This window comes from Sus scrofa, chromosome 13 (genome assembly GCF_000003025.6).
Source record: "Sus scrofa isolate TJ Tabasco breed Duroc chromosome 13, Sscrofa11.1, whole genome shotgun sequence".
NCBI classification, from domain to species: domain Eukaryota; kingdom Metazoa; phylum Chordata; class Mammalia; order Artiodactyla; family Suidae; genus Sus; species Sus scrofa.
In genome coordinates this window covers 47,632,825-47,660,160 of record NC_010455.5, presented here as the reverse complement: position 1 = coordinate 47,660,160, position 27,336 = coordinate 47,632,825, and positions in this window count along the sequence as shown.

Genomic DNA, 27,336 nt, shown 5'->3' with positions numbered 1-27,336 from the left:
ACGCAGGAATCAATAAGTATGAATAAACCACTACCAGCACTGACAAATATAATGACAGACATAACGTGGAGAAAAAGAAGGCAGATAAAAAATATAATTTTATATATATGAAGATCAAGAACCAGCAGACCTCACCTATGCTGTCAGAAGACAGGAGAGTTACTTCTTGCGGAAGGGATGTGGGCAGTGGATAACTGGCTTTAGGCACAATAGGAGTATTCAGCGTGCTAGGAAAGTTCTGTTTCTGGAGTTGGTGCTGCCTACCTGGGTGTGAAGAGTCTATAAAAATGAAAAAAATCAGAGTTCCTGTGTGGCGCAGTGGGTTAAGGATCCAACTGTCACTGCAGCAGCTTGAGTCACTGGCTATGGCATGCATTCGGTCCCTGTCCTGGGAATTTGCATATGCTGCGGGAGCAGCGAAAAAAAAGAAAAGAAAATGAAAATTCACAGAGATGTATACTTAGAAGTTGTGGACTCTTCCGTAAGTACATTATAGACCAGAAAAGTTTAAAATATTGAAGCTCTAAAACATTATATATACATAACAGGTGTGCCTATACACATGCAAAAATCTTTTTTTTTTTTTTTTTTTTTGTATTTGGCCAAAAAAAAGTGGCACTTGGATAAAGGATGACTTGTCTTGCCTTTTAAAAATTATTACCTTTTTTTCTTTTAAGGGCTGCACCTGGGGCATATGGAAGTTCCCAGGCTGGGGGTCAAATGGAAATTGCAGCTGCTGGCCTATGCCATAGCCACAGCAATGGGGAATCCAAGCCGTGTCTGCATCTGCAACCTACACCACAGTTCACAGCAACACCAGATACTTAACCTGCTGAACAAGGTCAGGGATGGAACCTGCATCCTCATGAATACTAGTTGGGTTTGTTACCACTAAGCCACAACAGGAACTCTTTGTCTTACCTTTTATCATGCAATTTTATTTATTAAAACTGCATGCCAAGCAAAACTATAAATGCTTGATTCATTCTTCACTTCTTGTGTGTAGGTAGTTGCCATTGGAAGTAACATTTTATTGAATTAGAGATATTTTCTTTTTATAATTTCTTTCAAGGTCAAGTCCTGCTAGGCCGGCCCTCACACCAAATATTAATATACACTAAAGTTTCCACCTCATTTGAAGTTTTTGTCTGGTGTCAGTTTCCCTCAGATAAGGAAGACCTCCTGTGGGTGCAAAGCACTACAGGGACACAGCAGAACAAACAACAGCTTCTGCCTGGAGGAATCTGGAAATCATTCTCTGAGAAGCACGTCAAACAGTGGCTTCTGCTCAAGGACCGTAGGTCATGAAGTCAAGGCTCAATTAAGTGAAATGAGAGTGACGAGCAGAGGAAGGCCCACGCTCTGGTGGGATTTGGCTTCTTCTGTACAAGGGGAAAGTTGTCTCTTCTTATTTATGCTGCAGTTTACCAAACTTCTAGTCATTTCCCCCAACTTCTAGAAGAGCCCTAGGGGCTGACAAGATTTCAGTCTTCTCTCCGGCAGTGCCCACCCTCTTTTCTTGCACACTCCAGTGTAACTTATTTTTATCGGCTCTTACATTCTTGGCTGCAAGATCCAATTCACATCTGTCCTCAATGAAATATTAGCTTATCCCCCAGCTGAGTACCACTGGCAGACCTCCAGCTACCCCACCGGCATCAGAACCAGGCAGCCCCTATCACAAAATCCTGAGATATAATAAAATTATGCTGGTTTTTTTGTTTGTTCGTTTCTTTGTTTTTTGTATGTTTTTGCTTTTTAGGTCTGTACCTACGGCATATAGAAGTTCCCAAGCTAGGGGTCCAATCGGAGCTGCAGCTGCTGGTCTATGCCACAGCCATAGCCGGGCCAGATCTGAGCTGCCTCAGCAACCTACACCACAGCTCACAGCTTTTGACAACCCCAGATTCTTAAACCAATGAGTGAGGCCAGGGATTGAATCTGTGTCTTCATGGACACTAATCAACTTCTTAACATGCTGAACCACAATGGGAACTCCAAAATATTGTTGTTTTATGTCACTGTTTTGGTGAAGCTTGGGGTACAGCAAGAGATAACAGTGACAACTGGCTTAAGATGATGAATAATTAAAAAGAAATACGTGGAATTTGGGAAGAGCCTGAGAAACTTAGTAGCCATGTGAATATAGGATAAGACAATGGAAATGAACCTTACAGAACCACTGGGACAAACCTTTAACCTTTGATGATCTAAAATCTCAGTCCTTGGTCCTCAGTGCTTCTCTAAATACTCAGTCCGTGGGTGATTTCTTTCAGTCTCATGGCTTTAAATATCACCTATATGCCAATAACACCCAAATTATATCTCTAGCTCAGATTTTTTTTTTTTTTTTTTTTTTGTCTTTTTTAGGGTTGCACCTACAACATATGGAAGTTGCCAGGCTAGGGATTGAATTGGACCTACAGCTGCCAGCCTACACCACAGCCAGAGCAACACCATATCCAAGCCACGTCTGTGACCTACACCATAGCTCAAGGCAACTCCAGATACTTTGACTGAGCGAGGCCAGGGAATGGAATCCACATCCTCATGGATACTACCGAGCCACAACAGGAGCTCTCACTCAGATCTTTTTTCTAAATTTCAGACTCAATTTTCAACTGCTACTAAATTTCTCCTCTTGGACTGCTAAGGGCTGTGTTGAAATACGCAGACTTAACTTCTGTTCCTCCACCCCACTGCTGACTTGTTCCCTATGCAGTCTTCTATATCACAGCAAATTTCCATTTCCTCTATCCATTTGCTCTGGCCAGAAGCCCTGGATTCATCCTTGTCTGCGATCTTTGTCTCACTTTCCATAACTCATCCACCAGGAAATCCTGTTGGCTATCATCAGAATGTATCCCAGGCCTGTGTTCTTTTATGAGGTGGTCAGTCAGGCATGGTCCCAAGAATAGACATAGGAGAGGCTCAGGAAAACAGGATTTAATATCCTCACAGGTCTTAGAAACAGGCGGCGGTGGAGCAGGCCACCTAGGGGCCTGGGAGGAACTCTGGGTTTGGGTCAAGGGGAAGAAGACAGGAAGGAGGGCAAATCTAGGCCAGAGCCTTTACTGAAGTTTCTGCAGGACAGCGTAGGACAACCAGCTTAGGACTGGGTACTTTGAATAATTTCTCTGAACTTTAAGCTAGAATGATGGTGTGTAGTTGCCTGGCATCTAGCTTTGGGATGATTAAGGCAGAGGAATATTGTCTCCCAGGAAGCAGGCAGGGCCCACAGAGAGGAGGTCTGGCTCTGGATTGGTTAATGTGCATATCAAAGGCATGCTGAGCCCTTTACTCCAAGAATTTGGTAAGCCCTGGAAGGGTCCGTCTTTTCCCAGCCAGAAAGTTTTTTTTTTTTTTTTTTGTCTTTCTAGGGCCACACCTGCAACATATGGAAGTTCCCAGGCTAGGGGTCAAATCAGAGCTGCTGTTGCCAGCCTACAGTACAGCCATAGCAACACGGGATCTGAGCTGCATCTGTGACCTACACCACAGCTCATGGCAACACCGAATCCTTAACCCACTGAGTGAGGCCAGGGATCGAACACACATCCTCGTGGATACTAGTCTCGTTCCCCAGAAAGGTTTTTTAAAGATGTCAAAAATATCATAACATATAAAGAACTTAAACAGAGAAACAATTCAATCCAGAATCTGATCCTTTCTAACACTTCTACTGACAGCACCCTGATCCAAGTCATCATCTTCCCTCACTCAGATGAAGCCAATGCGTGCAGCCATGGGAAGACAGTCTCCCATCTGGGCAAAGGGGATGTACGCAGCGCACCAAGAGCATAGACTGCAGGGACATCACACAGAACTGTACCTATGACCCAAGGCATCTGGCTCTCTGTGTTAGAGCTCTTATTGTGCCTTCCAGCACAAACACATATTCATTCAAAAAACGTATCATGAACACTTTGCTTTCCAGCACAGACCGTATTTATTCAACAAACAGACATCTGGCTCTGTGTTAGCGCTCTTGTTGTGCCTTCCAGTACAGACACATATTCATTCAACAAACATTACAAACACCTACTCCATGTGAGGCACTTTTCCAGGCACTGTGGACACAGGAGTGAGCAAGACAGGCAAGTTTTACAGAGCTCATAAATATGATCCCTGATGTTCTAGAGGAGGTAGAAACAAGTCTGGACTTGGCAGTGAATAGACTGATTCATTTGCCTTATCTAGGTGTGACCTAGAATTATTTTAGATTCTTCCCTTTTACTTTATATAGTTGATTGGTTTCCAATGAATAGAAGAATTTAGACATGTGCATATAAAAATATGTACTATGTATTTGTACATATGTATGTATAGGTATATGTATGTGTGTGTGTGTGTGTGTGTGTGTGTAAACATTCTTCTGTTTTTCTTTCTTTTTTTCCCACATTTAAATGTTGAAAGGACTCAGGGTAGATCCTGGCAAAGGCCACCACCTTTTCCTCTTCCTTCATCTGCCTGCTTCTCTAGCTGATCTCACCCAGTTCCATGGCTTTAAAATCCACCTATGTATTTGTGGACACCCCTCAGTAAAGGGAAAGGAAACAGAGAAAGAGACTGGCTTAGACTATGTAGTGGCAGTGAAGATTACCACCTCAGATTTTGCCAGAGGATACAAACTTTTTTTTTTTTTGCTTTTTGCTTTTTGCTTTTTAGGCCCACACCAGTGGCATATGGAGGTTTCCAGGCTAGGGGTCGAATCAGAGCTGTAGCCACCAGCTTATGCCAGTCACAGCAACACCAGATCCAAGCCACATCTGTGACCTATACCACATCTCACAGCAACGCTGGATCCTTAACCCACTGAGCAAGGCCAGGGATCCAAGCAGCATCTCATGGATACTAGTTGGGTCCATTAACTGCTGAGCCACGAAGGGAAATCCCCTGGGATAGAGTCTTAAAAGTACCCCTGGTGAACTTATAGCAGAAATTAAAAAGCCTTTATCTACAGCAAAGACTTCACAAAGAAGCAGCCTGGTGTGTGAAACTGATTGTCCCATCTTTCTCTATCACATAAAGACATTTCCCACAGGTAGAATTTAAGAATATAAATGTACTCCACTGGCCCACATGTAAAATCAGCTTCTCCAGCCCAACTGGGTTTCACTGAAGTCATGGAACATCTAAACACCACTAAGGCTAGTGCCACTGTCCTCAGCGGCAGCTCTGTCATCCCCAGGGTACATTTGACAATATCTGGAAACATTTTTTGTTGTTACAAACTAGAGGAGAGGTGCTATTGACATGTAGTAGGTAGTGACCAGGGACAGCCTAAAATGCACAGGGCAGCCCCCACCGCAAAGAATTATTTGGTCCTAAATATCAAAAGCTCTGAGGCTGAAAAACCCTGGACTAGGACAATAGCCAAGACATGGAAACTATCTAAATGCCATCAACAGATGAGTGGGTTAAGATGCGGTATATATATATACAATGGAAACTTACTTGGCCTTTGTTCTTTTTAGAACAAAATTATGCCATTTTCAGCAACATGGATGGACCTACAGATTATCATACAAAGTGAAGTAAGTCAGAAAGAGAAACAAATACACATGATTTATCACTTATATGTGAAATCTAAATTATGGCATAAATGAACCTATATACAAAACAGAAACAGACTCATGGACAAGGAGACCAGACTTGTGGTTGCCAAGCAGGAGGTGGGAAGGAATAGGATGGACTGGGAGTTTGGGGCTAGTAGATGCAATATTTAGAATGGATAAGCAATGAGGTCCTACTGTATAGCACAGGGAACTGTATCCATTCTCTTGGGATAGACCATGAAAGAAGATGATATAAGAAAAAGAGTATATATATGTATGACTGGGTCACTTTGCTATACAGCAGAAATTGGCACAACACTGTAAATCAATTATCTTTAATTTTTTAAAAAATCCTGGATTAGGGATAAGTACCTTCCCACTGTCCTCCCCAGCTGGACCTATTCCATCTCACTACACATCACTCAGCATTTCAGTGATCTACTTAGTTAAAGAGTTATGACTCTAGCAGCTTAGATCACTAGCTTTCACAGTCTGGGTAGAAAACATGCAGATTGTCCCCAGTAAAGCACATTTGCTGGTGTGTTCTCTACCCTTGAATCTAAATGGCCCCATGACTCACTGTCACCAGTGTGACAAATGCGACATTATGCCAGGTCGTGGGAAGCCTATGGTCTATGCTAAGCTTTGGGAAGGCTTGGTGGTTTCTGATTTTGTGCTTTGGGGCACCCTAAGGTGCCATATAAGAAATCCACCCACCTGGCCCTAGAGATCAAAAGAAGAGGCTACATGGCGAGGCCAGGTGGTGAGGGAGAGGCTCTGAGATTTGCAAGAGAGACCCAGGGTCCCAGCTGAGCCAGCTGTACCTGTCAAGGCTGACAAGTAAATCTGTGGAGTCCCCAGATAACTGTAGCCCAGCAGATGTCACTAGGAGCAGCAGAACTGTCTGGCTGAGCCCAGTCAGGCACAGAATTGTAAGAGATAACAGAAGTCTTATTGTTTTAAATCTCTATGCTTTAAAGTAGCTGTTCTTCAGCAATAGCCAGTTAAAATTCTTTCGTTATCATTCAGATGAGAAAAAGAGACAAGAGCAAAATGGTCTCAAATTCTTCTTAGCCTCAGACTCCTTGGTCCAACAAAATCCTATCCAAAATCCTATCAATATGTGCCTATCTATCTGCTAGGGATGCTTTTTTGGAGGCAAGGGACAAAAACCCAAATGAAGTCACTTAGACAATAGTGGGGTCCTTTCCTCACATGGCAAAAATTCTGGAGCCAGATGTTTGCTGGCATTGGTTCAGTAGCTCATTGAGGTCAAATTCCCTGTCTCTGTGATTCCAGGCATTCCCATCATGCTTATGGCCACATGGGGATAAGATTGCTGATGAAACAGCAGATATGATATTGGCAGTGAAGGGAAGGGGAGGGAAAAAAGCAAGGTCAGTACCAGCCACAGATGTCCCTTTCTTGTAAGGAAATCAAAGTTTCCCCAAAGCTGTGGCATCAGGGACTTCTCATGTTTCATGGGCCAAGCTGGGTCGTAAGCCATCATCAAGACTAGGAATTGAGGGACAGGATTGTCATGAATGACTTTGATCATATCCCACAGCTTGAGGTTGGGCCTGGTGCCACTGCACACAAAATCAGGGTGTAGGAAGGAAGGAGGGGGTGAAGATTGAGCAATAAGTAACGAGCTTCTCAGACAATGCAAAAAATATGAGAATGGAGTTACTCAGACTGAATTAGGGGAAAAGGGTCATGGATTCCTGTCAACTCAGGCTCCCTTTCCTTGCAACTTCCCCTCTGCCACACTGAGACTCCCAAAAGGGTTCCAAGAAGACCCCAGGGCTCCAGAAATCCAAGTCTAAAAATCACTTGAGTCCTGCTGTATATCACAGGGAATTATACCCAAATTTCTGACAGAACATAATGGAAAATAATATGAGAAAGAGAATGTATATCCATGTATGACTGGGTCATTTTGATGAACAGCAGGAATTGACAGAACCCCCCCCCTTTTTTTTTTTGGTCTTTTTAGGGCCACACCCATGGCATATAGAAGTTCCCAGGCTAGGGGTCAAATTGGAGCTGTAGCTGCTGGCCTAAACCACAGCCACAGCAATGTGGGATCTGAGCTGCAACTGGGACCTACACCACAGCTCATGGCAACATGGGATCCTTAACCCACTGAGTGAGGCCAGGGATTGAACCTGCATCTTCATGGACACTATATTGGGTTCCTAACCTACTGAGCCACAAAGGACACTTCCAATCAATGTTGTCTCTTGATGTAGATACTTCCAGTTTTTTGTTGTTCTGAGTAGGATAGGCATCTAACATTTTACCTGTCTCAAAGGGTAAGACTCCCACTTCCCAGTACCATGAGATTTCATTCATCCCTTCACTAACCAAGCTCCTTTAGGAAAGCCTGGTATCTCTCCCACTTGTAATACTAACAGGTTAAAAAACATATATTTTTCAGGATCATTGTTCCAATGGTCTTCTCAAGTACTCTCTGAGGTAGGCATTTTATCTCAATTTACAGAAGAAGGAAGGAGGCTTGGGAAGATGAGGAGGTTAACCAAGTTTTCCCACTGCTGGAAACGTCACCCAAATCATCTGACCCCCTGCCAAGTGCTCTTTGCACCTACTAAGGACTAAGGTCTCTTCCAGGACCTGAGGATGGAGTGGTAAACAAGGCACCAGAGGTCTTGATCTCGTGGGCCTTACATAGTAGATGGGAAAGATATCAAATAAACAAACTGGTAAGTGAATAAGCCATAATTTCAGATAGTCTGATGGATAAGGAAAACAATAAAACAGGGTAAAGTGTTATAAGACTATTGTTGGGAAATGCTGGAACTGGTGGCGAGAAGAAAGAACCCTCCTACAGCTGTTGGTGGGTGTGAAAATTGGCATAACCACTATAGAAAACAGTATGGAGTGCCTCAGAAAATTAAACATAGAACTACCATATGATCCAGCAATCCCACTCCTGGGCAGGTATCCAGACAAAACTTTTCAAAAAGATACATGCACCCCTGGATTAAGATGGCAGAATAGAAGGACTGGAGCTCAACTTCTCTCCTAGAAACAATAAAGTTTACAACCAAATGCTGAGCAATCTTCAACCAAATGGACCAGAAACTTTCAAAACGATATCCTACTCCAGAAGACAAAGAGGAGGCCACATCAAGAGGTAGGAAGGGCGATTACATGATATAAGCAACCCCATACCTCCCAGATGGGAAGGCCCCACAGACTGGAAACTAACTGGTTCACAGAGACTCACCTACAGGAGTGAGAGTTTTGAGCCCCACATCAAACACCCACGTGTGGGGATCTGGCACTGGGAGAAAGAGCCCCTGGAGCAGCTGGCTTTGAAGGCCAGTGGGGCTTGTGTGCAGGAGCTCCACAGGACTGGGGGAAACAGAGACCCCATTCTTAAAAGGTGCACACAGACTTTCACATGTACTGGGTCCCAAGGCAAAGCAAAGTCTCCATAGGAATCTGGGTCAAACTTGACTGCAGTTGTTGGAGGACCTCCTGGGAAAACAGGGGTGAATGTGGCTTGTTGTTGGGGAAGGATATTGGAAGCAAAGCTCTTGAGAATAATCAGCAGCATGCCTTTCTCTGGAGGAGGCTATTTTGGGAAAATCTGGCCCCACCAGTCAGAGCTGAGAAGCCCCAGGCCAAACAACAATCCAGGTGGGATGACAGCTCCACCCATCACTAAACAAGCAGCCTAAAGACCCCCCATGCACACAGCCACCTCTAATCTCACCCAAAGAAAAGGCACACCCACCAGAGGGATAGAAATCAGCTCCACCGACAAGTGGGCAGGCATCAGTCCCTCCCATCAGGAAGCCTACAGCAAGCCCCTGCATCAATCTCAGTCACAAGGGGGGCAGACACCAAAAGTAAAAGAGGCTATGACTCTATTATCTATAAATAGGCCACCACACAAAAAACCTACAAACATGAAAAGACAGAGAACTATAACTCAGATGAGGGAGAAAGAAAAAAACCTGGAAAATCAGCTAAGTGATCAGGAGATCCTCAGCCTCCAGGAAAAGACTTTAGACTGTTGATACTGAAGATGATGCAAGACATTGGAAATAAACTGGAGGCAAAGATGGATAACTTACAGGAAACACTGAGCAAAGATACAAGATATAAAACTTAAACAAGAAGAGATGCAAAACAAAATAACCGAGGAGTTCCCGTTGTGGTGCAGTGGTTAACAAATCTGACTAGGAACCATGACATTGCAGGTTAAATCCCTGGCCTCTCTCAGTGGGTTAAGGATCCAGCATTGCCAGGAGCTGTGGTGTAGGTCTCAGACGTGGGTTGGATCCCGAGTTGCTATGGCTCTGGTGTAGGCTGGTGGATACAGCTCCGATTGGACCCCTAGCTTAAGAACCTCTATATGCCACAAGAGTGGCCCCAGAAAAGGCAAAAAAAAAAAAATGCAATAACCAAAATAAAAAATTCACTAGAAGCAGCCAACAGCAGAATACAGGAGGCAGAAGAACGAATAAGCGAGGTGGAGGACAGATTAGTAGAAATTACGGATGCAGATCAGAAAAGAGAAAAAAGATTGAAAAAAAATGAAGAGAGGCTTAGAGGACTCTGTGACAATGTTAAATGCACCAGCATCCAGAAGGAGAAGAGGGAGAGAAGGGGACAGAAAAAATATTCCAAGAGATAATAGCTGAAAACTTCCCTAACATGGGAAAGGAACCACTCACTCAAATCCAGGAAGTGCAATGAGTACCATATAAAATAAACCCAAGGAGGAATACCCCGAGACACATACTAAGCAAACTGACCAAAATTAAAGACAAAGAGAATATCTTGAAAGCAGCTAGGGAAAAGAAACAAATAACATACAAGAGAACCCCGATAAGGTTATTGGCAGATTATTCAGCAGAAATTCTGCAGGCCAGAAGGGAGTGGCATGATATACTTATGCAATGAAAGGAAAAACCTCCACCCAAGGTTACTTTACCCAGCAAGGCTCTCATTCAAATTTGAAAGAGAAATCAAAAGCTTCACAGATAAGCAAAAGCTAAGAGAATTCAGCAACACTAAACCAGCTTTACAGCAAATACTAAAGGAACTTCTGTAGACAGAAAATAAAAGGCCACAACAAGAAACAAAAATACCACAAATGACAAGGCTCACCAGTAAAAGTATATATACCATAAAGATACAAAATTATCCACACACATTATGCCACCAAAATCAGAAATTGTGAGAAGAGGAGGGTACAAATGCAGGACACTGGAGATGCACTTGCAATCAAGAGACCAATAACTTAAAACAATCTTGTATATATATAGAATCTTATATCAAAACTTCAGAATAACTGCAAACCAAAAATCTACAATTGATACACAAACAAATAAGAAAAATCAACTCAAATACAACACTAAATATAGTCATCAAACCACAACAAATGAAAAAGAACAACCAAAACAAATCCAAAGCAATGAATAAAATGGCAATAAGAACATAAATATCAATACTTACCTTAAATATTAATGGACTAAAAGCCCCAAACAAAAGACATAGACTGGCTGAATGGATACAAAAACAAGATCCACATGTATGCTGTCTTCAAGAGAACCTCTTCATTTCCAGGGACACATACAAATTGAAAGTGAGAGGATGGAAGAAAATACTCCATACAAACGGGAATCAAAAGAAAGCTGGAGTAGCAATACTCATAACAGACACAATAGACTTTATTTTTTTTTTTTTTTTTTGTCTTTTGTCTTGTTGTTGTTGTTGCTATTTCTTGGGCCGCTCCCGCGGCATATGGAGGTTCCCAGGCTAGGGGTTGAATCGGAGCTGCAGCCACCGGCCTACGCCAGAGCCACAGCAACGCGGTATCCGAGCCGCGTCTGCAACCTACACCACAGCTCACGGCAACGCCGGATCGTTAACCCACTGAGCAAGGGCAGGGACCGAACCCGCAACCTCATGGTTCCTAGTCGGATTCCTTAACCACTGCGCCACGACGGGAACTCCACAATAGACTTTAAAATGAAGAATATTTTAAGGGACAAGGAAGGTCTCTACATAATGATCAAAGGATCAATCCAAGAAGAAGATATAACAATTTTAAATATCTACGCACCCAACCTAAGTTTGCCAAAATACATAAGGCAATTGCTAACAATCTTAAAAGGAGAAATTGACACTAACGCAATAATAGCAGGGGGTCTTTAACACCCTACTTATAGCAATGGACAGATCATCCAGACAGAAAATCAATAAGGAGACACAGACCCTGAATGAAGCATTACACCAGATGGATTTAATAGATATTTATAGGACATTTCATCCAAAAGCAATAGGATACACATTCTTCTCAAGCGCACATGGAACATCCTCTAAGACTGATCATATCCTGGGCTACAGATCCAACCTCACTAACTTTAAGAAAATGGAAATCCTATCAAGCATCTTTTCCGACCATAACGCTATACAACTGGAAATCAACAACAAGAAAAAAGACTGCAAAAAACACAAACACGTGGTCATAAAAAACATGCTACTAAGCAACCAATGGATCACTGAAGAAATCAAAGAGAAAATTAAAAAATACCCAGCAGCAAATGACAATGAAGATATGACACTCCAAAACCTATGGGAGTGCAGCAAAAGCCATTCTAAGAGGAAGTTTATAGCAATACAAGCCCACCTCAGGAAACAAGAAAAAGCTCAAATAAACAAGCTAACTTTACATCTCACGCAGCTCGAGAGAGAAGAACAGACAAGACCTAAAGTTAGTAGAAGGAAAGAAATCATAAAGATCAGAGCAGAAATCAATGAAATAGAAACAAAGAAAACCATAGAAAAGATCAATGAAATGAAAAGCTGGTTCTTTGAAAATATTAACAAAATTGATAAACCCTTAGCCAGACTTATCAAGAAAAAAAGACTCAACTCAATAAAATTAGAAATGAAGAAGGAGAAGTAACAACAGACATCACAGAGATACAAAGGATCATAAGAGACTACTATATGCAACTACATGCCAATGAAGTGGAAAACCTAGAAGAAATGGAGAAATTCTTAGAAAAGTACCATCTTCCAAGACTAAACCAAGATGAAATAGAAAAGATGACTAGACCAATCACAAGAACTGAAATTAAAACTGTGATTAGAAAACTTCCAACAAACAAAAGCCCAGGACCAGATGGCTTCACAGGTGAATTTTACCAAACATTTAGAGAAGAGCTAACACCTCTCCTTCCGAAACTATTTCAAAAAAATTGCAGAGGAAGGGATACTCCAGAACTCATTCTATGAGGCCACCATCACCCTGGTACCAAAACCAGACAAAGACTCCACAAAAAAAGAAAACTATAGGCCAATTTCACTGATAAACATTGATGCAAAAATGCTCAATGAAATACTAGCAAACCGCATCCAACAATACATTAAAAGGATTGTACATCATGATCAAGTGGGATTTATCCCAGGAAAGCAAAAGTTAATATCCGCAAATCCATCAGTGTGATACACCACATTAACAAACTGAAGAATAAAAACCATATGGTCCTCTCAATAGATGCAGAAAAAGCCTTTGAAAAAATCCAACACCCATTTCTGATAGAAACCCTTCAGAGAGTGGGCATAGAGGGAATCTACCTCAACATGATAAAGGCCATATATGACAAACCCAGAGCTAACATCATTCTCTATGGTGAAAAGCTGAAAGAATTTCCACTGAGATCAGGAACAAGACAAGGATGCCCACTCTCACCACTACTATTCAACATAGTTTTGGAAGTCCTAGCCACAGCAATCAGAGAAGTAGAAGAAATAAAAGGAATCCAAATTGGAAAGGAAGAAGCAAAACTATCGCTATTTGCAGATGACATGAGACTATACCTAGAGAACCCTAAAGACTCTACCAGAAAACTGTTAGAGCTCATCCATGAATTTGGCAAAGTTGCAGGATACAAAATTAATACACAGAAGTTGATGGCATTTCTATATACTAACAATGAAAGAGCAAAAAGAGAAATTAGGGAAGCAATCCCATTTACCATCGCATCAAAAAGAATAAAATACCTAGGAGTAAACCTACCTAAAGAGACAAAAGACCTGCACTCTGAAAACTGTAAGACACTGATGAAAGAAATCAAAGATGACACAAATAGATAGAAAGACATACCATGCTCATGGATTGGAAGAGTCAATTTTATCAAAATGTCTATACTACCTAAGGCAATCTACAGATTCAATGCAATCCCTATCAAATGACCAAGGACATTTTTCACGAACTCTAACAAAATATTTTAAAGTTTGTTTGGAAGCACAAAAGACCGAGAATAGCCAAAGACATCCTGAAAAAGAAAAATGGAGCTAGAGGAATCAGGCTCCCAGACTTCAGACTCTACTACAAAGCAACAATCATCAAAACCATATGGTAACTGGCACAAAGACAGAAATGTAGATCAGTGGAACAGGATAGAAAGCCCAGAATTAAACCCATGTACCTATAGCCAACTGATCTTTGACAAAGGTGGCAAGAACATACAATGGAGAAAAGACAGTCCCTTCAATAAGTGGTGCTGGGAAAACTGGACAGACACATGGAAAAGAATGAAATTAGAACACTCCCTAACACCATTCAAAAAAATAAACTCCAAATGGATTAAAGACCTAGATATAAGACCAGACAGTATAAAACTCTTACAGGAAAACATTGGCCAAACACTCTCCGACATAAATGACAGCAACATCTTCTCAGATCCACCTCTTAGAGTAATGACAATAAAAACAAAAATAAACAAATGGGACTTAATTAAACTTAAAAGTTTCTGCACAGCAAAGGAAACCCTAAACAAAACAAAAAGACAACCCACAGAATGGGAGAAAATCTTTGCCAGTGAATCAACTGACAAGGGATTAATCTCCAAAAGTTATAAACACCTTCTGCAGCTCCATACAAAAAAAACAAACAAGCCTATCAAAAAATGGGCAGAAGATTTAAACAGATGATTTTCCAAAGACATACAGATGGCCAAAAAACACATGAAAAGACGTTCAACATCACTCATTATTAGAGAAATGCAAATCAAAACCACTCTGAGGTACCACCTTACACCAGCCAGAATGGCCATCATCAAAAAGTCTACAAACAATAAGTGCTGGAGAGGGGGTGGAGAAAAAGGAACCCTAGTACACTGTTGGTGGGATTGTAACTTGGTGCAACCACTGTGGAAAACAGTATGGAGACGCCTCAGAAAACTAAACATAGAATTACCATTTGATCCAGCAATCCCACCCCTGGGCATCTATCCAGAGAAAGCAGTGACTCAAAAAGACACATGTACTCCAGTGTTCTTTGCAGCACTGTTTACAATAGCCAAGACATGGAAACAACCTAAATGTCTATCAACAGAGGAGTGGATCAAGAAGACATGGTACATATACACAATGGAATATTACTCAGCCATTAAAAGGAACAAAATACCAGCAATTTTAGCAATATGGATGGACATAGAAATTATCACACTGAGTGAAGTCAGTCAGATAATGAGATACCAACATCAAATGCTTTCACTGACATGTGGAATCTGAAAAAAAGGACAAATTGAACTTCTTTGTAGAACAGATACTGACTCACAGACTTTGAAAAACTTATGGTTTCCAAAGGAGACAGTCTGGGGGGCAGGGGAATACACTGGGTTTGTGGCATGGAAATCCTATAAAATTGGATTGTGATGATTGCTGTACAACTATAAATGTAATAAATTCATTGAGTAATAATAATAAAAAAATACATGCACCCCTATGTTCACTGCAGCACTACTCACAATAGCCAAGACATGGAAACAACCTAAATATCCACTGATAGATGAATGGATCAAGAAGATATGGTACATATATACAATGGACTACTACTCAGCCATAAAAAAGAACAAAATAATGCCATTTGCAGCAACATGAATGGAAGTAGAGATTATCATACTAAATGAAGTAAGTCAGAAAGAGAAAGACAAATACCTTATGATATCACTTGTGTGTTGAATCTAAAATATGGCATAAGTGAACCTATATACAAAACAGAAACATCACCAGAAATGAAGAATAGACTTGTGGTTGCCAGGGGATGGGAGAGAGTGGAATGGACAGGGAGTTTGTGGTTAGTAGATGCAAAGTATTGCATTTGGAGTGGATAAGCAATTAGGTCCTACAATACAGCACAGAAAACTATATCCAATTGCTTGTGATAGAACCTGATAGAAGATAGTATGAGAAAAAGAATCTACACATACATGTATGACTGGCTCACATTGCTATACAGCAGAAATTGGCACAACATTGTAAATTGACTGTAATTTTTTTAAAAGAGAGAAAAAATACACATGTATAAGGCATAAAATTTAAAAAAAGAATATTTTGGGGGTGAGGTGGGGGACTCCTTTCAGCTGGGTGATTGGGGCAGCTTCTCTGAAGAAGTGATCATTGCATTGAGAAAGTGCCAGGCATGAGAAGATCTGGGGTGAAGAGTTTCAGGTCATCATGAAAGAACTTGAATATTTGATGGGTGTAAGGAGAGCAGTCTAGTTGGACTGGAGGGTGGGAGAGGCAGTGAGTTAAGAGGAGTGGTCTGATAGCTCGGCAGAAGCCAGCCTGTTCATTCATCTACAACTTCAGATGAGTCAACCTCACCTTCCTCATTATTCTCTTCAAAGGACTCTGGTTTCACTTTTGACTTCTTTGAGGGTCAAGACCTAGAAAGGTCAGACTCATAGATTCTGATTCTGGAACCCAGTGGTTTTATAAGAGTAGACTCAGAGGAGAAATGGTAAGAGAGAGCCTATGAGAAAATCTTCCTAATGTGCTGTCTTTTTTTCCTTCTCACATGGAAGCTGGCATTGACCAGATGAATCATTGTCTTAGCAGCTAATGATTGCTGAGTCAAGAAAGTAAGACACTTTGTTTATGGGATGTGCACTCCATACATAATATATCTATCCTGAAGTGGAGGGGTGAGGAGCCACTGCAGTGATATATGCTCCAAAAAATGAAGGCAGAGCTCTATGTCCTTAGTTCCACAGCTGCAGAATTTATAGGATATGCTCCTGGTTTCTGTTGAAAACCAATGAACAGGAGTCCCTGGAGAGGCCCAGCGGGTTAAGGATCTGATGTTGCCAAGGCTGTGGAGTAGATTACAGCTGTGGCTCGAATTCGATCCCTAGCGCAGGAACTTTCATATGCCATGAGTGTGGTCATAAAAAAAAAAATTAAGGAAACCAATAAATAGACTTTATAACTGACAAATTACCCTAGACCAAATGTAAGCAAACTGATTAATGACATACACCAGCAATGAACAAGTCCACAGGATTTTTGCCCTAATGAATTCTGTTAACATGAGGTAGGAATTGTTGTATTGTTGTTGTTTTTAAGTTAAGATAGAGGGTGAATTCTGAATGTTAGGTGTGATCCTTTCAAACCAGAGCATCAGAAAGCTTCACTGGACAGGGGGAACATTTCAATGTGCAGGTGACCCATGAAATCTCCACAGAGCCTCCTTTTTTTTTTTTTTTTTTTTTGTGGTCTTTTTGCCATTTCTTGGGCTGCTTCCACAGCATGTGGAGGTTCCCAGGCTAGGGGTTGAATCGGAGTTGTGGCGGCCAGAGCCACAGCAACGCAGGATCCGAGCCTTGTCTGCAACCTACACCACAGCTCACGGCAACGCCGGATCCTTAACCCACTGAGCAAGGCCAGGGACCGAACCCACAACCTCATGGTTCCTAGTCGGATTCGTTAACCACTGCGCCACAACGGGAACTCCAAGACAGCAGTTCTTAAAGTGTGGTCCCTGGACCAGAAGCATCAGCATCACTTGGAAAATGCCCTATTTCAGACCTACTAAATCACAAATTCTTTAATGGATTCCAACAAGCTGTTTTAATAAATCTTACGGGTGATTCTAATGCATGCTAAAGACTGAGAACCACTGATCTAGACAAAGAGGAGGTTGCTATAACCTCATTGTAAGGGATGAGTAAGAGAATCCCTTTGTTATTCTAACACAGCCCTATACCATGGTTACAGTGGCTGGTAATAGAAAAACTCAGCCCTCATGGTCTTAAATCATAAGTAAACTTACTACTTCACATGAACTTGGATAAGGCAGGATCCAGGACCTATATTTAAGGTTTTGTCTCCATTTCTTGTGATTCTTTCATGTATGTGCTTCATTTTTCAGCCTCTCAGTCAGATGGCTGTTGCAATTGCACCCAGATATACCACATCCAGAGGCAAAAAGGGATTGCATTTTTGAAAAGACACATGCACCACTAAGTTTATAGCAGCTATATTCACAGTAGCCAAGACATGGAAACAGCCTAAATGTCCATCAAGAGATGAATGGATGAAGAAGATGAGGTACAATGGAATACTACTCAGCCATAAAAAGGAACAAAATAATGCAAATTTACAGCAACATGAATACAACTAGAAATTCTCATACTAAGTGAGGTAAGACAGAAAGAGAAAGACAAATACCATATGACATCATTTACATGTGGAATATAAAATGTGGCACAAAGGAACCTATACACAAAACAGAAACAGACTCACAGACATGGAGAACAGACTTGTGGTTGCCAAGGGGGAGGGAGGAGAGAGTGGGATGGACAGAGAGTTTGAGTTAGTAGATGCAAACTATTACATTTAGAATGGATAAGCAATGAGGTCCTACTATACAGCACAGAGAACTATATTCAATCTCCTGGGATAGACCATGATGGAAGATAATTTAAGAAAGGGAATGTGTATATATATATATGTATGACTGGGTCACTGCTGTACATCAGAAATTGCTGTGACATTGTCAACTATACTTTAATTTAAAAAAAAGAAAAAGAAAAAGGGGGGGAGATTCATGTCTTCTGGAAGCCCCTGCTTAACAGTAAGGAAATCTTTCCTAGGGCTCCCTCACTCCCTTAGCTGACCTTTATTCCTTTCTCATTGACAAGACATGAGTCACATGCTCATTCCTCAGCTAATTACTGGTACGAGCGGAGTAGGGAAGCCATGATTGGCTTGGTCAGGATGCACCCCTGAGATAGTGATGCATCCTTCCAGGAAGGATGGCCACTGAACAAAATTGAGGTCCTGCTAATAAGGAGGAAGAGAAGAAATGACTTTGGAATAAGGCAACAAACTGTGTGCTACACTGAATCTAGGCTAACAACTACTTTATGCTTTCTATAAAACTGAATTATTCATCACTGCCATGAGGAAACTGTCAGGTGAGATGAGATATGGGGCCTGCTGTGGTGGTGGTGGGGTACCCGTATAGGTGGTGTGTTCTCTATCTCAGGCATTCCTTGCTTTGGAATCAGCTCCTGAGTGTCAAGAAGAAGGATATATCATGGAAGGTTTTTTCTTTTCCTTTCTTTTCCTTTAAGGTAACTTAAATGACTAACAATATTGAGTGCTAACAAGGCTGTGGAGCAACTAGAAATCTCATACGTTGCCGGTAGGAATACAAATCGATATAAACACTCTGAAAACTATTTTGCAGGGTCTACTATGGCTGAAAATATATTTCTTTTATGACTTAGCAATTTTACTCCTTGGGATTCCAAAGAGATGTGTGGGTGAACAGGCATAAGAATGTTCACAGCAGCTTTCAAACTGAAAACAATCCACATGTCTATCAAGAAGAATGATTAAGGCAATTGTGGCAAAGGCATACAAAGAAATACTAAAGACAATGAAAATAAACAAGCTACTGATGCTTCCAAAAATGTAGATGCATCTCACAGTTATAAGATTAAGTGAAAGAAGTCAGACACAAAATAATACACACTATACAGTGACTTTATATGAATATGAAAAACTGGCAAAATTAATCTACAGTGTTAGTAGTCAGAATAGTTCCTACCCACACTAGAAAGAAATTCAAGTGTGGTCTGCTTTATCAGATAAATAGCCTTTATAATTAAAATAGTGTTGTACTTGCAAATGAAAAGACACATAGCCCTGTAGAATAGAATAGAAAGCCTCCACATAGACTGAAGACATATGACATTTTAGCATATAACAGTGGCATCTCAAATCACTAGGGCAGAAGATAATTGTGTAATAGACAGTGGTGAGACAACTGAGTAGCCAATTGTAAAAGATAAAATTTAATATCATTTACACCATATATAAGAAAAAGCTTCAAATGGATTAGAGAGCCCAATGGAAAAATGGAAAGGTAAAGATCATAATCAAACCTAACAAAATATACCATACACAAAAATAAACTCAAAAGGGGTTAAAGGGAGTTTCTGTTGTGGCCCAATACTTGGTAATGAACCTGACCAGTATCCATGAGGACGCAGTTTAGTCCCTGGCATCACTCAATGGGTTAACAATCCAGCATTGCTGTGGCTGTGGTATAGGCTGGCAGCTGCATTCCCGATTCAACCCCTAGCCTGGGAACTTCCATATGGTCCAGGGGTGGCCCTAAAAAGACAAAAAAAAAAAAGATTAAAGATCTAAATGTAAAACCAGATTCTATAAAACTCTCACAGGAAAACATAGGCAGAACATACTTTGACATAAATCACAGCAACAGAACCTAACTGAACTTAAAAGTTTTTGCACAGCAAAGGAAACCATAAACAAAACAAAAACACAACCCACAGTTTAGAAGAAAATATTTGCAAATGAAGCAACCAACAAGGGATTAATCTTCAAAATATAAAAAAAGCTCATGCAGCTCGATATTATAAAAAGTAACTCAATCAAAAAATGGGTAGCAGCTCTAAAGACATATTTCTCTAAAGAAGACATACAGATGGCCAAAAAGCACATGAAAAGATGCTCAGCATTATTAATTATTAGAGAAATGCAAATCCAAGCTGCAACGAGGAATTGCCTTACACTAGTCAGAATGGCCATCATCAAAAAGTCTACAAACAATAAATGTTGGAGAGGGTGTGGAGAAAAGAGAACCCTTCTACAGTGAAGGTGGAAATGTAAATTGGTACAACCACTGTGGAGAACAGTATGGAAATTCCTTAAAAAACTAAAAATAGAGTCACCATATGATCCAGTGATCGAATCCCACTCCTGGGCATATATTCAGAGAAAAGCATAATTTGAAAAGATACATGAGCCCCACATTGAAGCACTATTTACAATAGCCAAGACATGGGAACAACCTAAATGTCCATCAACAGAGAACTGCATAAAAATGTGGTACATCTATATAATGGAATATTATTCAACCATAAAAAAGAACAAAATAATACCATTTGCAGCAACATGGATGGACATAGAGATTATCATATTAAGTGAAGTAAGCTGGACAGAGAAAGACAAATATCATATGATATCACTAATATGTAGAATCTAATTTTAAAAATGATACAAAAGATCTTATTTGTAGAGCAGAAACAGACTCAGAATTCAAGGTCAAACTCAGAGTTACCAAAGGGGAAACAGTGGCGGGAGGGATCAATTGGGAGGATGGGATTGACACATACACACTACTATATATAGGGTAGACAACTAACAGGAAGCTACTGCATAACTCAGGGAGCCCTGCTCAATGTTCTGTAATAACCTACATGGGAAAAAAGAATAGATATATGTATACGTATAACTGATTCACTTTGCTATAAACCTAAAGCTAATACAACACTGTAAATCAACTATACTCCAATAAAAATTTTTTAAAGGCAGAAGAAAAACATAGGGATTAAAAATTTTTTTAAAAGATGCATACACCCTATTGTTCACCACAACACTACTTCCAATAGCCAAGACATGGAAGCAACCTAAACATCAACAGAGAAATGGATAAAGAAGATATGGTACATCTATGCAATGGAATATTACTCAGCCATAAAAAAGAATGAAATAATGCCATTTGCAGCAACATGGATGGACCTAGAGATTATCAAACTAAGTGAAGTAATTCAGAGAAAAACAAATTTTATATGATATCACTTATATGTAGAATCTAAAAAATGATAAGAAGAACTTATTTACAAAACAGAAGCAGGCTCAGACTTCAACAGAAAAATTATTGTTATCAAAGGGGAAAGTTGAGGGGGGAGGGATAAATTAGGAATTTGGGATTAACATATACACACTACTATATCCAGAGTAGATAATCAACTAGGACCTACTGTACAGCACACAAATATTCTGTAACAAATCTATATGGGAAAAGAATCTGAAAAAGAATGAATATATGTATGTGTATAACTGAATTAATTTACTGTATACCTGAAATTAACACAATATTCTAAATAACTATACTTTAATAAAAAACAAAAATTTTTAAAAACCCAAACAAAATAATTATCTTATCAACAAGATGACATAACTTGTTAATAAAATTTTGTAATGTAAAAAAAAAACAAAAAAAAACAAAAAAAAAAGAAGCAGGAGTTCCCATCATGGGTCAGAAGTTAGCGAACCCAAATAGAATCCGTGAGGCCTTGGGTTTGATCCCTGACCTCACTCAGTGGGTTAAGGATCTGGCATTGCGGTGAGCTGTGTTGTAGGTCACAGACACAGCTCTGATCTGGAGTTGCTGTGGTGTAGGCCGGCAGCTACAGCTCCAATTGGACCCCTAGCCTGGGAACTCCCATATGCCATGGGCGCAGCCCTAAAAAGACAGAAAGACCAAAAAAAAAAAAAAAAAACCTAACAAAACAAGGGAAAAGACACATGAACCGACCATACAAACACACACACATACACAGAAATACACACATACAATCAGTCCTTAAACTTATGAAATGATGTTCAAACTCCTTTCTAATTAGATAACAAGTTAAATATTAATTAAAACAGCAGTGAAGTACTATTTCTTACCTGTCCATTTGTGAAAGCTGAAAGTGATGACAACTCATTCTGTCAGCAAGACTGGGTTGCGGGGAAGTAGGTGTTCATGCAGCACTGGTGGGACTGTCCATTGCTACCAGCCCTGTAGAGGGGAATTTGGAAACATCTGACAAAAAGCTTATGCCGGGGACCTAACAAACCCCTGTCTAGGAATTTCCATGGACGCTCCATCTCCAAGAATACAAAAACACATAGATGCAAGTTATTTCTTACAGCCCTGTTTGGACTTGGAAAATATTGGAAACTATCTATGTGCCCCCAGACAGGAGACAGGATGAAGAGCCCAGGTGCACTCACTCAGCACAGTGCCGTGTTGCAATGAAGGAAAGGAATGAGGACGGTCTCCATGAACAGATGTAAAATGATTTCCAGAGTATGCTTTCAGTGAAAAATGCAATGTGAAAAAGGGTATCTGTAGCTTACCCCCTTTCACATAACAAAGGAGATAAAAGACAACATACATGTGTCTGCTCACTTGTATAAAAGAAACACAGGAAAGATAAAGTGGAAACTATTGAAAATGACTCTTTACAGGAGATGAGTAAGAACAGAGTAGAAAAAATGGGGAAAAGGGAAGGGGCTGGAAGAAACACAAAAGGAACGACATGACTGAGTACATACAGCTCTGGATCTGGCAACCATGCTAATATTTTGTATTCTTGAAAATAAACATATAATTCAAATCAACCAGGAAGTGGTGGAACCCAAACACAGTACAGACAATAACAACCCATGTTACAACTGCATAACAGAATGGCTGGGAGTGAGGGGCATGTGAAATTTTGTGTGTGTGTGTGTGTGTTTTTGTCTTTTTAGAGCCACACCTGCAGTATGTGGAGGTTCCCAGGCTAGAGGTCTAATCGGAGCTACAGCTGCCAGCCTACACCAGAGCCACAGCAATGCCAGATCCAAGCCGTGTCTATGACCTACACCACAGGTTAAAGTAATGCCAGACCCTTAACCCACTGAGCGAGGGCAGGGATCGAACCCAAAACCTCATGGTTCCTAGTCAGATTCGTTTCCACTGCACCACAATGGGAACTCCATGAAATTTTTTTTTAAAGTAACTTTAGAGGAGTTCCCGTCATGGCTCAGTGGAAACGAATCTGACTAGGGTCCATGAGGACACAGGTTTGATCCCTGGCCTCACTCAGTGGGTTAAGGATCCAGTGTTGCCATGAACTGAGGTGTAGGTCACAGACTTGGCTTGGATCTGGCATTGCTGTGGCTCTGGTGTAGGTGGCAGCTGCTGCTCCATTGGACCCCTAGCCTGGGAACCTCCATATGACACAGGTGCGGCCCTAAAAAAAAAAAAAAAAGACAAAAATAAAATAATTTTTAAAGTGTTTTTTTATGGCTGAGTAGTATTCCATTGTTTATATATACCACATCTTCCTAATCCATACTATTGCTTTTGGAATGGATTATCAATGAGATCCTGCTGTGTAGCACTGGGAACTATGTCTAGTCACTTATGATGGAGCATAATAATGTGAGAAAAAAGAATGTATACATGTATGTGTAACTGAGTCACCATGCTGTACAGTAGAAAAAAAAATTGTATTGGGGAAATAATGATAAAAAAATTTTTAAATAAAATAACTTTATTTATTTTATTTTTTTGTCTTTTTAGGGCTGCACCCTCAGCATGTGGAGGTTCCCAGGTTGGGGGTCTCATCGGAGCTGTAGCCACTGGCCTGCTCTAGAGCCACAGCAATGCAGGATCGGAGCCATGTCTGCAACCTACACCACAGCTCACGGCAACGCAGGATCCTTAACCCACTGAGCGAGGCCAGGGATCAAACCCGCAACCTCATGGTTCCTAGTTGGATTCATTAACCACTGAGCCATGATGGGAACTCCCAAAGTAACTTTAGAAAAGAACATTTTCACTATATGTTGAAGCACTAAAGAACCATTTTAAACAGGGTTATGGTTAGCAATTCTGAAGCTATCTGTGTGTATTCAAGGATTGAGTAAGTTAGTGAATATATTATAGATAAGATATGGGTTTCTCACTGTCAGAGAAGAGTTACAGCTAAGAAAAATAGGAATAATGCCAATCCAATGTGGTGTTGGGTTGGCACTAGTTGTGGATATGAAACCATGGGGTATGTCTGTGTGTGTGTGTGTGTGTGTGTATGTATATGCATACATATACACAGTTATACAATAGATGGAGAAATAGATGTATGTGTGTGTATGTGTTAATATGTCACACACACACACACACACACACACACATATATTCCCTATTATGTTCTGCTGAGTGTATCATGAAGCAATGAAAACAATGACATTCAGTGGCAATGAGCATATGTAATTCCCAGATCCCTCTCTTTATGCCATTCCCTGATAAAAGGAACCAGGACTTTTAGAGACATGATTAATTCCAGATCTGGGGCAAGGAAAACACAAGATGAGCTTGGAGCTTCTTATGGTTTTAGAAAATAAGAAACTTCTGAAAAAGATAACAGGGCATGTTTAAAGGACACAGAAGCCAACATGAAGACACTTCCACTGGCCTCAGCTGCCCAGTGGTCAATTCAAGAATAAAAATAAACACTGGAGTTCCCATCGTGGTTCAGTGGTAACGATCCCAACTAGTATCCATGAGGATGTGGGTTTGATCCCTGGCCTCACTCAGTGGGCAAAGGATCCAGTGTGGGGGTGAGCTGTGGTATAGGTTGCAGACGAGGCTCAGATCCTGAGTTGCTGTGACTGTGGTGTAGGCCCAGAGCTGTAGTTCAGATTTGACCCCTAGTCTGGGAGCTTCCATATACTGCAGGTGAAGCCCTAAAAAGACAAAATAAATAAATAAATGAATACTGATAGTAATGAATTATAACACTTGAAATAAAATAAATCTCCATGAGTATAGACGGATATTAATAAACAATTACGTGAAGAAATAAATGGAGGAGAAGGGAACCCTCTTCTGTGCAGTGGAATTTCAATTCATAAATGTAGAAGGGGAGTTCTCTTCATGGCTCAGTGGTTAATGAACACAACTAGGATCCATGAGGATGTGGGTTTCATCCCTAGCCTCTCTCAGTGGGTTAAGGATCCAGCACTGCTGTGCACTGTGGTGTAGGTTGCAGGCAAGGCTAAGGTCCCAGGTCGCTGTGGCTGAAGTGTAGGCCGGCAGCTGTAGCTTCAATTAGACCCCTATCCTGGCAAACTCCATATGCTGCAAGTGCGGCCCTAAAAAGCAAAAAAAAAAAAAAAAAAAAAAAAGGAGTGATAAAAAAAGAAAACCACCATTTGGCAAATGAGAGGGTAAATGTCTGATGAGTAATGAGGTATTTGCATGGTCTCAAAATATCTCCAATAAGATAATCATTAATTAGAAGAGAAAATAACTTTACAGTTGAGAAATGTGGGAGATACTACCTTTAGCATGTGTTGGAGGATTATCTCACTAATAAGGAGCCATTATTACGCAGCGACCATCAGAAAGCACTAACAGGGGCACCACATCATTTCTGTGGCATTCTTGCCAAAAACACATAATCTGAACTTAATCATGAGGAACCATCCCACAGACCTAAATTGAGGGACATTGTACAGAATAATGGACCAGTCTCTTAAAACGTCAGGAAAGACAGAGGAACTGTCTCAGACTGGGGTAGAGACTAAAGAGAGATGGCAGCAGGATACAATGTGTGAACCTGGCTTGGATCCTGGGCCAGAAAAAGAACATGAGTGAAATAATCGAGATAAGGCCGGTGGAATAGTTAAGAGTATTGCATCAATGTGCATTTCCGGTTTTTGATAACTGTCCCTGATTAGGAAATATGCTATCACTTGGGAAAAGTGGGTGACAGGCAAGAATTCTTTGTCCCACTTTTGCAATTTTTTTGTAAAGATGAGATTATTTCAAAATGCGAAGTTACAAAAAACATAAAAGATTATTGGCTCCCCTCAGGAGAAGAACCAACCTGGAGGGGGTATGAGGTAACTTGGGGTATTGGATATCTGTCTTGATCCTGGCTAGGGATACTTGACTGCATGCATATTTAAATTTCCCTGACATTATGCTTCTGATTTATGCATTTTGCCATAGATATATTATTCCTTTTTTTTTTTTTTTTTTTTTGTCTTTTTGTCTTTTGTTGTTGTTGTTGTTGCTATTTCTTGGGCCGCTCCCGCGGCATATGGAGGTTCCCAGGCTAGGGGTTGAATCGGAGCTGTAGCCACCGGCCTACGCCAGAGCCACAGCAACGCGGAATCCGAGCCGAGTCTGCAACCTACACCACAGCTCACGGCAACGCCAGATCATTAACCCACTGAGCAAGGGCAGGGACTGAACCCGCAACCTCATGGTTCCTAGTCAGATTCGTTAACCACTGCGCCACGACGGGAACTCCTATTATTCCTATTTTTTAAAAGTGTTTTTAAAAAAGAATCCAATCAACTTTAACCAAGTAAAAGTGATAAACATGCTCAGTGATTTGCATTGTGCTGGGTTCCTAATATCCAGAAATGTCCTATTTATTGACATGGTGTTATCAATGAGTACACCAAGTCCCCAGGAGAGATACCACATATTAAATTCACAGCCCAATTCAGCATTTCCAGGGCACTTGTAATTGGCAGACACTGTGGGATTTTTATTTCATTGATTTTTTTTAATGACAAAGAAGTTGAAGGAGATGTTGGTACCTACCTCTCCCCCTACCTTATTTTTTTCTTTTTAAGGGCCACACCCTTGGCATATGGAAGTTCCCAGGCTAGGGGTCTAACTGGAGCTGCAGCTGCCAGCCTACACCACAGCCACAGCAATGTAAGATCCAAGGTGCATCTGTGACCACATGGCAATGCCAGATCCTTAACCCACTGAGCGAGTCCAGGGATTGAACCCACATCCTCATGGATACTAGTCGGGTTCTTAACCCGCTGAACCACAATGGGAACTCCC